General features: G+C 44.8%; 1 long non-coding RNA gene across 1 annotated transcript in view; it reads left to right on the forward strand.

Moving 5' to 3' along the window:
- Positions 1-3,962: 3,962 nt before the first annotated feature.
- LOC144454472 (uncharacterized) overlaps positions 3,963-16,056 on the forward strand; it is a 69,835-nt gene continuing 57,741 nt past the window's right edge. The window contains exon 1 of the long non-coding RNA XR_013482886.1: positions 3,963-4,296. This is a non-coding gene — a long non-coding RNA (uncharacterized LOC144454472). The remainder of the gene's footprint in view (positions 4,297-16,056) is intronic.

Consider the following 16,056-nt stretch of genomic DNA (forward strand, 5'->3'; position numbering starts at 1 on the left):
ACATGTTGAGTTAGAGATGTTTATGGGACATTGAGTTAGAGTTTTACAAAAGACAGCTGGTGATTTAGAACTATAGTTCAGAAGAGAGACTAGGGATGTATCTATAGATCTGGAAATTATATGCAAAAAGATGATAATTCAGTCACTGGGAGTTGATTAAATGACCACCTGAGATAGTTTAGAAGGAAAGAGAGAAGGTGGCCCAGGGAAGACCCTGGAGAGACAGAGACATGTGGCAAATGGATGTGACATGAATGCAGAACCAACAAAGGAATTATTTCATGAAGGATGGAGGCCTGCTCTAGACTCTTTGAGACTACTCAGCAGGCCTACTAGAAGTCTCTGGAGTTTGGAGGCCTGACCCATTCTCAAAACCATTGCCACGCCTAACTCAGCACCTCCTTTGGGGTGCTTCCCACTCAGTGTTGCTGACTCGTGGATAACTGGGAAAGTTCCCTTACTTCCTATGCAACTGCATTTTGTCTTTCTACTCTCCAGGTGACCTTCCACTGGATCTCTGAATTCTCCCTGCACATTTTCCCATTCTGCCCAGTGCTCTGGTATTTCACCTTTCTTCCAGTCTTACATGTGACTGAACAAATATTATTGGAATAGGAGAGTGTGAAAACTGAGTCGTTTTTATCGAGTATGAAAACTGCAGTAGTTTTACTGAGAGATAAAGAATTTTTTTGGACTCCAATCAAAATATCAATAGAAGAGACACTACTCACCAAAACACAAAATATCTCCCAGGCAAAATTAGACACAAAAACCACACCAGAGCCCCAAATGTAGCCTACTTCTCAAAGACCAGGGCAATTGGACTACATGGTCTTGCTCTTGCAAATAGATCTGTGCATTACTGGGTCAGGAACTGAAGGAAATGAGCATGGTGATTCTTCCTTTGTAAGAGCACTGTAACCTGCCTTGATATACTAGGTAGTCTATTTTTTTTTCTAAGAAAAAACTAAACATGATTTTTTTCTTTGTGTACTATGAAGTAGGGGCAGCTAAGGCATCCAGTACATAGAATGCTGGACTTGGAATCAGGAAGACTCATCTTTGTGAGTTCAAATATGGCTTCAGACACTAGCTGTGTGACCCTGGGCAAGTCCCTTAACCCTGTTTGCCTTAGTTTCCTCAACTGTAAAATGAGTTGGAGAAGGGAATGTCGAACCACTCCAATATCTTTGCCAAGAAAACTACAAATGGGATCACAAAGAATCAGACACAACTGAAATATGACTTAACAACAAACTATGAAGTAGAAGCATATTATAAGTTTAGTAAATATATATATACTGCCCATGTGTGAATTTAAGGAATTTTATTGTTCAGTTGTTTCAGATTCTTCACGTCCCTATTTGGGGTTTTCTTGGCAGAGATACCAGAGTGGTTTGCCATTTCCTTCTCCAGCTCAGAAATTGAGGCAAACAGGGTTAAGGGACTTGCCCAGTGTCCCACAACTAGTAAGTGTCTGAGGCTGGATTTGAACTCACAAAGAAGTGTCTTCCTTACCTCAGAACTAGCACCTTATCTACTGAGGCACCTAGTTACTTAGGACTACATTTCTGCATTTTGGAATCCTACTCTTGGGAGTCATACAAGTCACATACCCCAAAACCTTTTCAGAAGCAAGTTGTTTTGTCTTTAAGCTGCATTTTGGTGCCATACTTATAGAACATTAGTACAAAATGTTAAGCTAATCATGTTCATTTTGTATCTCTCTTTAAGTTACATTTTGAAGGTATAAATATGTGTTCTGCTTCATCTTGACTCTCTCTGTAAGACTGTACTTTCCTCTAAGTTAAAATAGCAATGGATTCTTACAACGTCCTGGTTTTCTACTATAGTGATCAAAAGCATGATGTAAAACATTTTATTAATTGTGCTAGTTTAAAGCTGCAATTATTGGCTTAAAACTTTATTTTACCATATATGTTAACTCTTTTTTCTTGCTTCTTTCATCTCCCATAATGTGATTTAGTCTATCACTCTTTGTTTTCATGGTGGTTGTGTTCAAAACAATTGGTCAAGAGATCTGGCATTTAGGGCTGGCCCCAACTCTTCTACCACCTCAAGCAAAATGAGATTTTGCCAGCTCCTCTCAGACAGTTATGCCTCTGAGAGAAGAGAAACGAGGGAATGAAAACTGGTGAGGGAGATTATTAGTAGTTGATTAAAAAAAGAGGGTGAAATGAAAAAAAAAAAAGGAAATCATGCATGTAACATCTGGAAATGTTATCCAGGTGGCTGCTTTTGTTCAGGGATTGGTGGGACTGGTGGACTTTAGCTTATTCATATATACTTAATTGTAACTCAAGTTAATGTATTTGTTTAATATTTACCAATGAAACCAAACTATCTCTGTTTTCCAGTCCAGGATGACAATACAGCAAAAATGGAAGACCAGCCATGAATCAGTGGAATCTCCAGAGAATAGGTGGCGAGGAAAGCCCTAAGTTTCTGATTCACAACTAGCTGCCATGCAATGAAACTATTCTGCCAAAAACACCCTTGGTCAATCTTTTTCAAAAGATCTCTACCCATTTACGCAGATACTCTCCATATCAAAACAGATTACAACTTCTATATTAAATGGTCAGTCTTCATGATGCAGTTCTGTGATGAACACTAGATAGGGAGTCTAGGGACTTGAGTTCTAATGTCAATTGACAGTTATTACCTCTGAGACCTTGGGCAAGCCATTTAATCTCTGAGCCTCAGTTTCATCACCTGGAAAAGACTTCAAATCTAACTTTTGGAAGGGCTATTGTGAACAAGGTGGCACATAAATGTGTTATGTTGTTATGAAACAAAAAAAATTCATCATCTGATAGTCAACTTTCTGATGAAGAGCTTCTCACAAGTTATCTTAGGCCCAAGAGAGCAAGCTGTCACCAACCTCTTACTAGAAGCTTTTCCAGCTTAGCAGAATCCTTGAACTTCCAGAACCCACACTAGCTCCCACACCACAAAGAGGTTTTACACTGATGTCATTAAGGCCTTCTAGGTAATTAAGGTCCTAAAAACTGTCTGAAGGAATTTGGGCCCAAGTAGGCTTCAGAATTTGGGTAGATCCTGGAAGAATAAGCAAGAATGATGTTTCACCAACAACTATTTCAAAGTGTGAATTGTTTTTTATTCCCACTCTTCAACTGAATCTGACTGAGTCAGTTTTTGTGGATGCTCACTCTAATGCTGATACTTCAGACCAAAAGCTCTGTTAGTTAACAAGACAACTGAAAGGGGTGGGTGGATAACTGTGGTTATCCTTCCCTGCTTTTGCCATTTCCTGACCCTTTACCATTCACCGATCCTTTACCATTCCCCTTACTGGCTAGGACGAAAGACTTCATGATCTTACACCAGGTATGAACTTGAGTCCTCCACTAAATAGATTTTCCTTTTGTTGTCATATTAATTTGCAAGTCATTAATAATGACAGAAGAGAGGTACTGCACGAATGCCTATTTGCATATTCATGAGTGACTTATTATTAAACAAATAAGATTTTCCTATCTTAGGAAGCACCCAAAGTAAGGCAGAACAGTACATTACACCAGCCCGATGCTTTATTCTCTCTTTAATATGTTAATAGATGCAGTTGATTTCTTTAAGTAAATATGCATCTATAAAACAACACATAATTTAAAAAAAACTAAATCATTTAAATAATAATCTATTAGTAAAGTTGGCAACAATTTAGGAGGAATAACCCATTAGTACCAACGCGTGAGAATCAATTTGTGCATTGTAACTCAGCTGCGTGGTGGGCTGCAGACGACTGAAGAGCATCTGCGAGTGTTCATGCGCGCGCGCGCTTTTAAAAAATAAACAAATCTTTTAATCGGTTTCCGGAGAAACTGGCGATTAGTTGATTCACCTATTTAGGTGCACAGACCGGGAGATTAAAACTACTACGATCCAGACGGTTTGCAGTCAGAGAGGGCTCCCTCGCAGGCTCACATTCAGGGCTGGGGCTGACGACGTAGGAGGTTTTGGTTTGAAAAACAGGGTCTCTTCTCCCGAGCAGCTCGGTAGTTCCCAGGGTCCCCTGCTGTCTCTTCTGTGTTCCCGGTGGTTCGTCTCGGGCAGGATAAAGTATGCTGGCACAGTATTTCTTTCTCTCCTTCCTGATCTCCTCTTGCCTTGCAGCCTAGGCACCCCCACCCCGCAAACACAAGATTGCGCAACGAAGCCTGAGCTAGGGAGGTGGAGAGGTGTGTGGGTGGGAGAGGAGAGGCTCTGACTTGACTGCTAGCGAGTGAAGCTGATCTCCAGGCCCCAAATCGTGTACGGTTGGTTTCCTTCCCTCCCTAGCTTCCCTTTCCTTCTCATTTCGTTTCGCCAAGGTCTGTTCTTTCCTGTGATGGGCTAGGGGCTTGATCCCATCGCCGCAGCGCAGCGCGGAGCCAGAAACTGCAGCGCTCACCCTTATCACTGTAGAGTCAGGCACTCGCCGCATGGAATCTGTTGACATTTACTATTGTTCGGCGAAGTCCGTGGCGCTCAGGCGGGGGGTGGGGGGGAGGAGAGGGGGAGAGAGGAGAGGCCAGGAGAAAGGAGGGGAGGGATGGGAGGCAGGGCGGTGTGCGGGGTGCTGGTGCAAGGGCTGGGGAAAGAGGGGACAGCCGAGGGGCCCCTATTCCTAGCAGAAAAAAAAGAAAGCGGCCTGTAGACCAGGAAGCCCCTGGTTTTTGCTAAAGTGGGATCTCCAGCCCAAGCCAGGAATTAGGGGGCGGGAACCGGGTAGGGGGAGGAGGAAAGTGGGGGAAGGGAAGGGAGAGGAGATTGGCAGCTCATTCCGCTGGCGTAGTTGGGGGCAGGGAAAGGACCGCAGGGGGTGGGGGAGGGAGAAAAGGGGGTCTCCTAATGCTGCCCCCGGTGACCTGCAGGACACAAATGCGTTTGTATTTAGTCGTGGGCTGGGATTAAAGTAACATACGGTGCGAATGAGAGAGTAGCAGCATAAAAACCAACCGCCTCTGTGTACAAAGCTTAGATTGTTCCAGCCACCACCATTATGCTACGCTCCAGCCAAAATCCCATTTCGCAATTTCATCCCCCCCCTCCACGCTCACCCCCAAACCATGCACCTGTGCCCTGAACGCTGGGGGCAAGTTCTGCTCGGGTGGGGAAAGGTACGAGGGCCTGGTTCGGCGTTGTCTTTTTTTCTGCTCTGGGTCGGCAGTCCTATTCATAAGCTTGCCTCCCCGCCCTCCAGTCTTTTCCTCGCCACTTCGGCGTTTCTACATCTCCAACGAGCTTTTTACCACTCCTACCCCCACCCCCTCCCGAGTACTGCTGAGCTATTGTAATCCTTTCGCGAGTACGTGGGGCTCTCCAGGAGAGACGGAATAAACTGGGTTGAGAAGCAGGAGATTAGGGGTGCGATGGGGTTGGCTCACTCACAAACGCTGTCAAACGTGGATCATAAACCCCCCTCTGTGTCTTATTTTTGTGCTTTGCAAATTACATGTGTGCGGTGAGGGGGTGGGGGAAACACGCGTGCCCTGCTGGAGGCGCTGGCAGCTCAGTTCAGCGGAAAGGCTCCGGCGGCACCCCCCACCCCTTTCTCCTTCCCCAAAGGCTTTTCACGGGGCCTGGGGGTGTGAGTTGTTTATGCCAAGCTGCCTGCAGGCAACTACGCTGGAGCAGCTAACCTAGTCCCCAGACCCCTCCACTGGCCCTTTACTCCTAGATACTGGGGCATGGTAGATTCGGCCAGCTGGAGACCTTCCCAACCTGTCGCCCCTCTTATCTCTTTAGGACGAGGTTTTTACTCAGCTGGGTAATCCCAAGAATCCCAGAGAGAAGTTTTACAGCTTCTGCTGAGTCTCAAAACCTTCTGCTCTAGTGGAAGAAGAATGACGGTGGGCGGGGAAGGGGGAGAGGGAGGTAGGAGAAAGAAGCTGAAGAGGGTGAAGGGTGAGTCGGGGCCTGGGGTGGCGCTCTCCTCTCTCACTCTGATCCTTCCGACTGCTGACTCCCTGGTGGGCAGGTGGGAAAAGGAGGGAGCTGGCTACAGAGGAGTTCTAGCGCCGGCTGGTTTCCTTTACGTTTACAAGCTATAAATAAACTTCCCCTTGGGCTGATGCAGTCAGCTTCCAAGGGCGGCTTCCCGCCTGCTGCGGGCTGCCGGGTTAGTTTATTATCCCGGGCAGGAACGGGCCCAGACTGAGTCTCAACCTCGTAAGTCGGTCCGTTTCTAAGCCCAAAGCCTTCTCTAGACTGGAAGAGGTCTTTGGGTCTTAGAATCTTATATCTGTAAGGGACCTTAGAGATCATCCAGCCCAATTCCTTTGTTTTGCAGATTAGGAAACTGAGGCCCAAACAAGTGAAGAACCTTCTCTAAGGTCATGCAAAAATTTTGTGCCGGAGCTAACTAGCACTTTGAACCTCCCCCTCCCAATACTCACAGCATAACACGTTTTCTAAACACATTTCCCACTTCCCTCGACATCGTGAGAACAGAGGTTCTCCTAAGGCCCACTTTTTGGAGCCTGGGTGGTGGTAGTAGGTGATGGGAAGGATAATTTTTCTTGGTTCCCTCTTCTTTGCTTCACATATTTGGATTAGCTTGGGATCAAACATCGATCTCTGTCCTCTTTTCGCTTTTGTCAGAATTAAGGCAAGGGGCTGGCAAACCTAAGGGCTAGAGCTAGAGATTGGCAAACATGAGGGGGAGAGCTGAGAAAACTGGCAAACCTAAGGGCGAGAAGTGGAAACTGGCAAATCTAAGGCCCCAGGGTGCAGAAGTGTGTGTCAGTGTCGGGTCTTATCTGGGGGACAAGACGAAGTGAAGCCTTTGGTTAACTCATGCTCCCCCGGAGTTTACTGCAATTGTTTTGCGCCCCCGCTGACAGGCAGCCAGGCTGGCAGGCAGGTAGGCAGGCAGAATGCAGCTAGGCGAATCGGCCCCAGTGCCATGGAGCCGATCGCTTCGCTAAGCGCGCCGGGGATTGGCGGCTGTAGCGGCCTTGGCTGGAAAACCGAGGAGGAAGGAAGGAGCGCGTGGCTCCGGAAACGGAGGGACTGGCTGCAGAGCTAGGCTCACGAATACATCCACAGCCCAGTACCACCTCCCACCCCCTCCCCCTTTTCCCCAAGGTCAGGACGCACATTAGTAAAACTCCTTGCCAAAAAACGCTACTTCCTTGGGAGTCTGGTTGTCAGCACCGAAGCACTGCCACCTTTTCTTGTAGCTTTAGTTGGTGGACTTGGTTGTGAGGAGGGAAAGGGTGTGTGTGTGTGTGTGTGTGTGTGGGTGTGGGTGTGTGTGTGTACTAGGGTGAGGAGGAAGTGGTGCGTTGTAGACTAGGGAGAGAATGGAATGGGGTGTTCGTGTTCTGGGGTGAGTAGGGAATGTAGGTGTGTGCTGGGGTGAGGAGGGAACGGTGCGTTGTGAACTAGGGAGAGAAGGGAATGAGGGGGTGTGTTCTTGGGTGAGGAGGGAGTGTGTGTGTGTGTGTGTGTCTACTGGGCTGAGGAGGGAACAGTGCGTTGTGGATTAAGGAGAGAAGGGAATGGGGGTGTGTGTATTTGGGTGAGGAGGAAATGTGTGTGTGTGTGTCTACTGGGGTGAGGAGGGAATGGTTTGTATGTGAACTAGGGTGAGGAGAGAATGGTATTTGTGGAGTAGGGTGAGGAAGAATTGTGTGTGTGTGTGTACTGTCGTGAGGAGGGAATGGCATGTGTGTATGTAATCCGATTTTACAAACTCAAATAAAACCCTAACTGTGGGCCTAGGTGAATTGCTACCGTCCTGTGTTCTGTGACTCGGGGTGCCCCACCCCATGCCATCTTTGCGAGAGACTCCTAGTTTGGTTGGGGGAGGAGGGTAATTATGAGTCTAGGCGGTGTAGTGTTTTTCGAAAGGCCTCAAGTTATTTTGGTCTCCGAGAGATCGTCATCTGCTACTCTCGCTTCCGCGCGGCTCTGTCCCACTGTCAACTTTGCATTGTGGGAGGGGTAACGAGCGAGAGTGGGTTTAAAACAAACTACTGGGTACTGCCGCCTTGTCTGGGGGGTGGGGTGGGGGATGGAAGGCGGGACGGAGTGGGAGGGGGAGAGGGAAGCGGGTGCTGCACTCGTTAGAAAGTGCCGTCAAGAAACAAGATGCAGTGATGCCCTGCGTGTCCTCTCTGCTTCCCTTCCTCCAGGCTTCCCAGAACTGCTAGGCTACACGCAGGCAGCACAGCCGGTTTATTTCTCCTTCGGGTGTTTGTTTAACCCCTCTAAGGCTTCGGCGTGAGAGGAGATTTCCGTCTGCTCTCCCTAATCCTCAGGGGAGACACCCCTCCCCTCTGGCACCACCCTCAGCCCCATCATTCGCTCTAGAGCCTCTGTACTACAAATTTAATCTTGCATCTGCAGGAGGATTCGTGGATTTCATGTGACTAGATGATATAAAGTGACTAGTTGAGAGCGAGGGTGATTGTCCAGCAGTAACTGCCTTTTGGGTCAGGGATTCATTTCCCTTACCCCTATGGAGCTAATTAAAGAAAGGGAGTAGAAGTTGAGTATTTAGTTAAAATTTTTTTTTCTTGGGTTCGATTTACAGGACCCTTTAGATAAGTTCTGTTTAGAGCACACGTTTTCAATTAATATTTTGGAGACAGTAATGAAAGTTGGGCTCTACATTCAGAGTGTGCTAAGATTCACATACTAATTGACAGATCAGACACTAATGTGGTTTATCCTATAACCTATAATCTTTATGATTGTAGAAAAAAAAATTGACCAAAAAGCAGGGGAGGCTGGTGGACAAGTAGGGAAAAGCATTTTATGACTTCATTTTTCCCTCTTCCACCCCCAACGGACCTTCAGACCCAGTCCACTTACCTGTTGCCCTTCTCCTCTACCAAAAAGAAAGTGTCGAGTTTTCTGAAAAGTAGAGAAGTAGAGAAGGAAAAAAAATCCCCCAACCAACTGCTGTTGGGGGTGGGGTTGGGGAAAGACAAACCACTCTTTTGATAGCTTGTTCCTTTAGTAAAGGCTTACTCTTTCTGTCCAGCATTAAGGACCACACCGTGATAACCATGGCTCCAGGGTGGTGGTTAAAACACAGCAATGAGTTGTGAAAGAGTTACGATTGAAAGTTTGAAGTTCTGGCAGCAGCTCAGAGAGTGGGGTGGTCCTGTTAGGGACTGCAGGAAATTGTCTGAGTTAGATTAAACATTTTAGAAAACCTTGGGTGTGGGGGCCCAGAGTTAACTTGGAAGTTGGCGATGTTAAACAAAACAAAAACTAAAAAGTTTTTCCTCTGACTCTTTTTTTTTAATGTAGAGTTCAAATAAAACTGGAGGTAACTGCCCTAAAAGGAAACTCCCTTCTCCTTTTCCTATGCACTCAAAAATATTTTGGTACTATTTCCATAGCTTCTCTCACCCCTACTGGCCCTTCTAAAGTCTTGTGTGGATTGGAATGTTGGAAAAGATTAGGGAGGGGTCCATTAGATGGCAGTTCAGGAGAGCAGGAATAATTAGCACTACCTTGACATCTAGTTGACCATATTATTTCCCATGGCTGCTTAAGCCCAACCTTTCCCACTTTGCACCTTAGAAATCAACTAAGTATAAATCGACTCCTACTCAACGTAGTAGGAGTAAACAGACTTGTAGAATAAAATGTCCCAAGGCTATGATGACCTTGGTCACTCAGAGGTGACCAAGTGAGTGCACTGGGTCTGACCTCAGAACTTCATGTGCATATTTATCTCCTCCCATCTGGGTATGAGGGTGGGGTGGGGGTGGAGATGGGCAGCCCTCTCCAAGAAAGGCTTGTAAGAGTCAAGGCCTAACTCCTTTGCATTATTTAAGGAAAAAAAAAAGAGCTCTTCCCAGTCTCCAAAGCTGAGCCATTTAAGCATTTACTTGTATTTATCTAAATGTTGTGTGTTGTTTTTGCTTTGCTTTGTGAATCCTCTCTTTAGGACAGCCAGATTGTTCCCTTCAATCCCACTTTTGGGCAACCGGAGACAATCATACATCCAGCTTTCTTACTTGAAATTCACTTCCATTCTTCTGTCTGTTCTCCCCACTCTCCCACTCCCTTTAGAAAGCAGGGGATAAGTAGCTTTGGCTTCAGTAAAACTAAACTGTGGTCCCAGGGGAGGGAGAAGACGGGTGACCGAGAAGGTGGATGGGGGAGGGGGTGCAGAATAAATTCACATCCCTAAGCACTTAGATGAGAGACAGTGAGCTAGAAGAACCTCAGTGGAGAGGAGTAATCACAGCTCCCACAGCCATAGCTTAGGGTCTGCTTGTGAGAGATGGCAAGAGGAAATGATTTCAGATGTGATCGAAGGCGAGAGGGGAAGGAGGAGGGACGCAGGCCCGTACGGGGGAGGAAGAGCCCGAGGATAGCTGAGGATGGGGTGGGGGTGGGGGGAGGGGGAGAGAGAGAGAGAGTGTGTGTGTTTGTGTGTGTGTGGGGGGGTTGGAAACAAGGCCTCTGGAGATGGCATGAACTAGAGGAAGCAGCTCTTAAAGGAACCTTACCAAGGGAGCACTGGCTGTTCAGATTATTCAGTGTGAAGATTGACAGCAAGCAGGGAAAAATGAAGGTTAAGATTACCACAGGGTATAGGACAAGTGTGACTCCTGGGTGGTTTTTAAGAATTCAAGCCAGCTCACTTGAGTCATAGAATTAATTTGATAGCCTTGGCATTAGGTGGCAGTGAGGGATGTTCCCCTTTCACCACACTCTTTGTAACAGAGGCACTGGGGACTGTGTCACCAGTCTTGAGTTAGAAGAAAACTTGCCTAAAATTCTGGTCCTGACACATGCTAGTTGTGTGACCTTGGGCATGGCATTTAATTTCTGAGCCTCAGTTTCCTCAGCTGTAAAATGTTGATAACCTTAATTGTTATACCAACCTCACAGGTTTCCTGTGGGGAAAGCACTGTACTTAACAGTTTCAGATACCAGCCCTTTCTCTTTTTCTGTTACTTTTTAAAATAATGAAATATTAAAGTTCATATACTCAGATGCTTATTAGGATTTGTGATCTCATAGACTGGATTCACCCAATTGCTGGAGGTTTTACTCACTTTCTTTAGCCATTGAGAGGATAGCAGTGCAGCACCCTGCCCATCTCCTCTTCTTCAAATACAGTTCTTTGATGAAATCTTTTACTACCTGTTTTTCAGAGTTCTTTATTAGTTATATGCTGCAGCCTGCTGACACCCACCAAGTGCTTCTCCATTGCTCCTTTTGTAATAAAACCTAGGTCCCAATGAGTGTGAATAATGAATCCCCCAAAGTGGTCAGATATATTTTAATTTGCACTATTCAGAATTATAATTATATAAAATATATACTTATGTAAACATAGAAAGGGGAAATAAGATTTTATATAGCTCCTACTCTGTGCCAGGTATTATATTAAGCAGCACAAGGTAGATGCTATTGTTTTCCATATTTTACAGTTGAGGAAACTGAGGTTAAATGACTAGCGTAGGATCATACTGTCATTAATATCTGAGGCCAGATTTGAACTCAGGTCTTTCTGATTCCAGACCCAGAGCTTTATCCACTGTGCCACCATTGCCTCAACGGAAATATGCAGTGCTACTTGGAAAAATGTGACCAATTCAGGGATTTTGTTAGTTTGCACTAATAGGGATGTGGCTAATCATTTTTAGTGCTCAGGAGCCAGCGTGTTCCTTGTCTCAGTGCCATATAGCAAAGTTGGTGTTGAAAAGATATCTTTTGCTTTTATAGAAGGTTTGAGGTTAGTAAAAGAGCTTTGCAATTTCCTTATCGAAGTCTAGCTTGCTCTCCTTTTCAACTCTGGATCCAGATCACTGTCTCTTTGTATGTTTCCTGGCTATACATACTATTGGACATACTCTAGGGTATGTGTCCAAATACATGTTGAAATCTAGGTCGTAGGTCAAGTTTTGCCTTTTGACTGAATCCAAACTCTACAGAACAAATCCCCTTAGTAAAAGGATTTGAACTGTAAAACTTGGACTCAGCCAAAAGGATGTACCCAAGGACCTAGAAGGCCACATGTGGCCTTGAGGTCAAAGGTTCCCCATTCCTGCCATAGACCTGCTCCATCCATTTGGTTTGTGGATGGTCAGGCCAAATTCCTTTACACATCTCTTTCAGAAGGCTCTCTGTTGTCCTGGGGTTTGATGAAATCAACCTGTCATCAATAAATATCAGACATCTGGAGAACTTCACTATGTACGTGGAATCCTGCCTCTACCTGGACTTGCACAATCTCCTCCATCACTGTGTTAAATGTTTTGGTGAATGTTATCTATCTCTCCTGTTTTATGCCACCTGGTGTTAATAATCAGAACCAGGTTATTTCTGTTACTATACCTTTCGAGGAATGTCAGATGATCTTGACTATTGCTGGAAGACAATCTTGCTATAAAAGAGTCTGTAACACAGCATTCTGTTCTACTGAATCAAATGCTTTTTTTCATAATCAACCAACGATAAGCACAATGGGATCTTATATTCTCTACTTCTTTCAGTTAATTGTGCTATAGTAGAGAGACCATCCATTGTTGAATTTGTTCCCTACTAATGCCCTCATTGAGGATGCTCTCAATTCATGTATAGATAACTGTACAGATGGGAAAGTAAACATATAGGTCAGTAGCTGTTGGTATTCTTTCAGTCTCCTTTTTTTGGTGTTAGTGATGGCTGAAATGTTTTTCTTCCAAGATCTTCACCTTCAGTTACCTTGTAAATCAGTCCCTTAATGCCCTTCTAATACAGATTTCCTTTATATATATTTACTTGGAAGATTCCACAATCCATCTACTTTTCTCTTTTTCTTCTCCCTAATGCTGTGTCTACCTCCTCTTGTTCAGTTGTCCTAGATGGAAAATTGGTTTTTTTGTATCTTTTCCCTTTGTCTTCTGTTTACAGTCCTTCTTCCATTTCCATCCTGCAATGTTCTTGTGATAACTTTCCTTGGCTGTCGTTTCAAGTGTCCTTTAAACTGGTTTTATTCTCCACTGCTTCCCTGTGCTTTATGGGATAATACTGCTTGCTCATCATCAGCCATCATCTTTCTTCCTAAGATTTTACAGATGAGTTTATCTTTTAACTGGTGTTGGTTTTGGCATCCATCTCCATTTGGCAAGGAAGTCAAGTATTTGCTGGCTAAGGTGTTTTTGGAGCTCTTTTGGTGCTCCTGTTGTGGCAATTAGTTTACATTGGCTTTGGATGAAATTGTTATATTTCTGGATGAAATTATTATTATGAATGTCAATGCTATTTCTGTTGTCCATGGTTCTGTTTTTTAAGTTATACATACATATATACACACATATAGACTTGTAGAGGAGAAATTATGTATGTATGTGTACATATTTATGTGTGTATTATATATACATATATGCATGTATGTATACAGAAATATGAAAACACTGTGTACATTATGCTTTTATGGAGCTGCCCCTTTCATTCATCAGACAAACTATTAAGTGCCTGCTTTGTGTTCTGGGCACAAATGACCTGGTCCTGCTGTAAGAGTAATAACAACGACCCTATTTTATGTATATAATCTCACTTGATCCTTTTAACAACCCTGTAAATTCAAGTGTTGTTCCAAATTCACAAATGAGGGAATAGAGGCTCAGAGAGCTTGGTATTGATTAGCAAATCATTTAATTTCTTTGAGCCTTAGTTTCCTTCTCTGTAAAATGGGATTAAACCAGAGTTTTCTCAGGATGAAAAAAGATAACATGTAAAGTTCTTTGCTAATCGTAGAAAACCATTTAAATGTCTGTTTGTGTAACTATGTGACTTACGTGCAATTAGTCATGTGAGGCAGGATTGGAACCCAAGTGGCTCCATACTCCCATGAGTGCATATTTTTCTATTACACCACACTCTCTCTATAGGTGAGTGAGGGGAGTAGAGGACACAAGTATATGTTGTTTTACCTTGCACCTTTGTGTTCCTGGTTCTCCAGGCTTGTGAGTGCTCAATAAAGAGGGAGGTGGGGGTTGAGAGGAAATCTGTATAGAGGGTCTAAGAAAGTAGTGAGAAGTTGTGAGGAGGTGGAGGAGAGAAGAATGGAGGAAAGAAAGGAAGAAATAACCCACATTTCAACCGCCAGCTACCAATAATGCATATTTTGGTATATTCAGCTAATCGTTTGTGAACTACCAAAACAGTCAGAAAGCTCCAGCACTTACTGGGGTGTGGAATTGCAATCGTATTATCAAGCCAGCTTCCAGGACTGGTGATTCCGAGTGGAGTGGGCTTCTTGAGGCATCTGAGATGTTTATTACAGCTTCTTACCCTGAAGCTGCAGAAAGATAATCTGCCTGGCTAAGCATTGCTTATTAGGCTCTTTTTGACCATCCTTCCTCCCAGGGCCCACTGTTGTGGTTATCTACAGATAGCAAACTGGGTATCTTTCACACAGAAACTGGAGATAGAGAAACCTGCATAGCAAATCCCACACTTCTCCCTCTTCTCTTGACTCTTCAGGGTTTTAATTTTTAACCAGTAATGGAATTGACTAATACTGACTTACTAAGTTAAGGTATCTTAACTCTACTCCTCTTCTACCTCCTAAAAAGTGCCATCTCCCACTTTACTGTGCTGGCAAGCACTGAGGCTGAGCTTATGTTGTTCTCCTACGTCTTCTGCCAGACAGTGCAGGCCTGCTTCCACCCTGATTCTGGGGGAATGCATATTGGTGCACTCCCGGTTGTCATCAAAACTCCCTTTACTTCACTCCTCCCCTCAGCCCCTGGGCTACTCCTGTGCTGTTCTCTTGTGACTCTGACCTAGTAACCACTACAGCATTGGCACTTCTGGGTCATGCTACAGGCTTGGATATTTTTTTTTCTTGGTTCCTACTCTTCACCTCCCTCCTTCCTAAACTATCCTCTTTCCCCATTTAAATTTGAAAATGCAAACCAAACTACCCTCTAGAGTTTGGATGGTCTTATACAGAGGAAGTCATGGGCTGTTTCTCCTATCTGAGCAACTAGTAGAACAGGCAGGAAAAGGGCTGAAACTAATTCCTGTGGGAGTGAATGTATCTCAGAGCGGGAAGCCAAAATGTTGATATTTTTAGAGGCAGTTCAGAGAAAAAACTGAGGGCTATGGTGTAGATCTGGGGAGGAGGAAGGAGAGAGAGGAAGGGTAGGTGTGCAAGTGAGGAAGGAAGACTGCTCTTCAATCCTAGTTCTGGTCTCTAGAGCATATACTAATTTTTGTCTTCTGTTGTTCATGTAGTGACTTTAAACACATTTAAAAGGCAATACCTACTCTGTCTTGCAGACATTCAGAAACTATTGCATAGGAAAGATTTTTGCAGAAGCAATGTAAAGTTACCAATTAATCATGGGAGTTACCAGTATATCAAACAATCCCAGCACAGTTTCCCTATTATTAAACATTGCTCATCCCTTTAAAGCCCCCTATCCCTTTCACCACCTTCCAGCAAAAGGATAGGTGCAGTCTTCTCACTCCTCTAATTAACAGCAACCAGTTAATATGAAAAATGTTTATCCTCCCACCCTTGGTGCAGTATCAAGCTGCGCCACCGTGCATGCTATATGTGCTGGGCGAATTAGCAAGGCCTGGCAGCTGATACTTGGAGCGCTGAGATCTGGCCCCAGAGCTAGGCAGACAGAGGTCTGGGGAGAGCCTCACTATCAACCAGTTGTCTGAAGCTTTGGGCTCAGTTGTTCCCAACTCAGTATTGCACTTAGAGTCTGACATCCAGCTTAAATGCCTCGGTGACAAAGAGCCAGGGAGCAGAGCAAAAGGCCTTTTTGGCTGATCAGTCAGCTGCAGACAGCACGAGCTCCCTTCCCCTCCCTTTTCTTTTAGCAATCAGGGAAGGGAAGGGCATTTGGAAGCAAAGTAAACAGGACGACTGTGTGCAACTGTTGTTCGCTTGCTCCTACACCGGCTGTGGCCCAGCAAAGCCAAGAGCAGTGCCTTTTAGTATTGGAGCTCCTCGGTCGCTGCTCTGAGGTTCCATATTTTCTGAGAAACTGGTAGTGTGTGTATTTGTTCGAGCGCCTCTGCGCTCTAGGGCTCTGCACTGAATAA

This window comes from Phascolarctos cinereus, unplaced genomic scaffold (genome assembly GCF_003287225.1).
Source record: "Phascolarctos cinereus isolate Bilbo 61053 unplaced genomic scaffold, phaCin_HiC Scaffold_726;HRSCAF=1367, whole genome shotgun sequence".
Lineage (NCBI taxonomy): Eukaryota > Metazoa > Chordata > Mammalia > Diprotodontia > Phascolarctidae > Phascolarctos > Phascolarctos cinereus.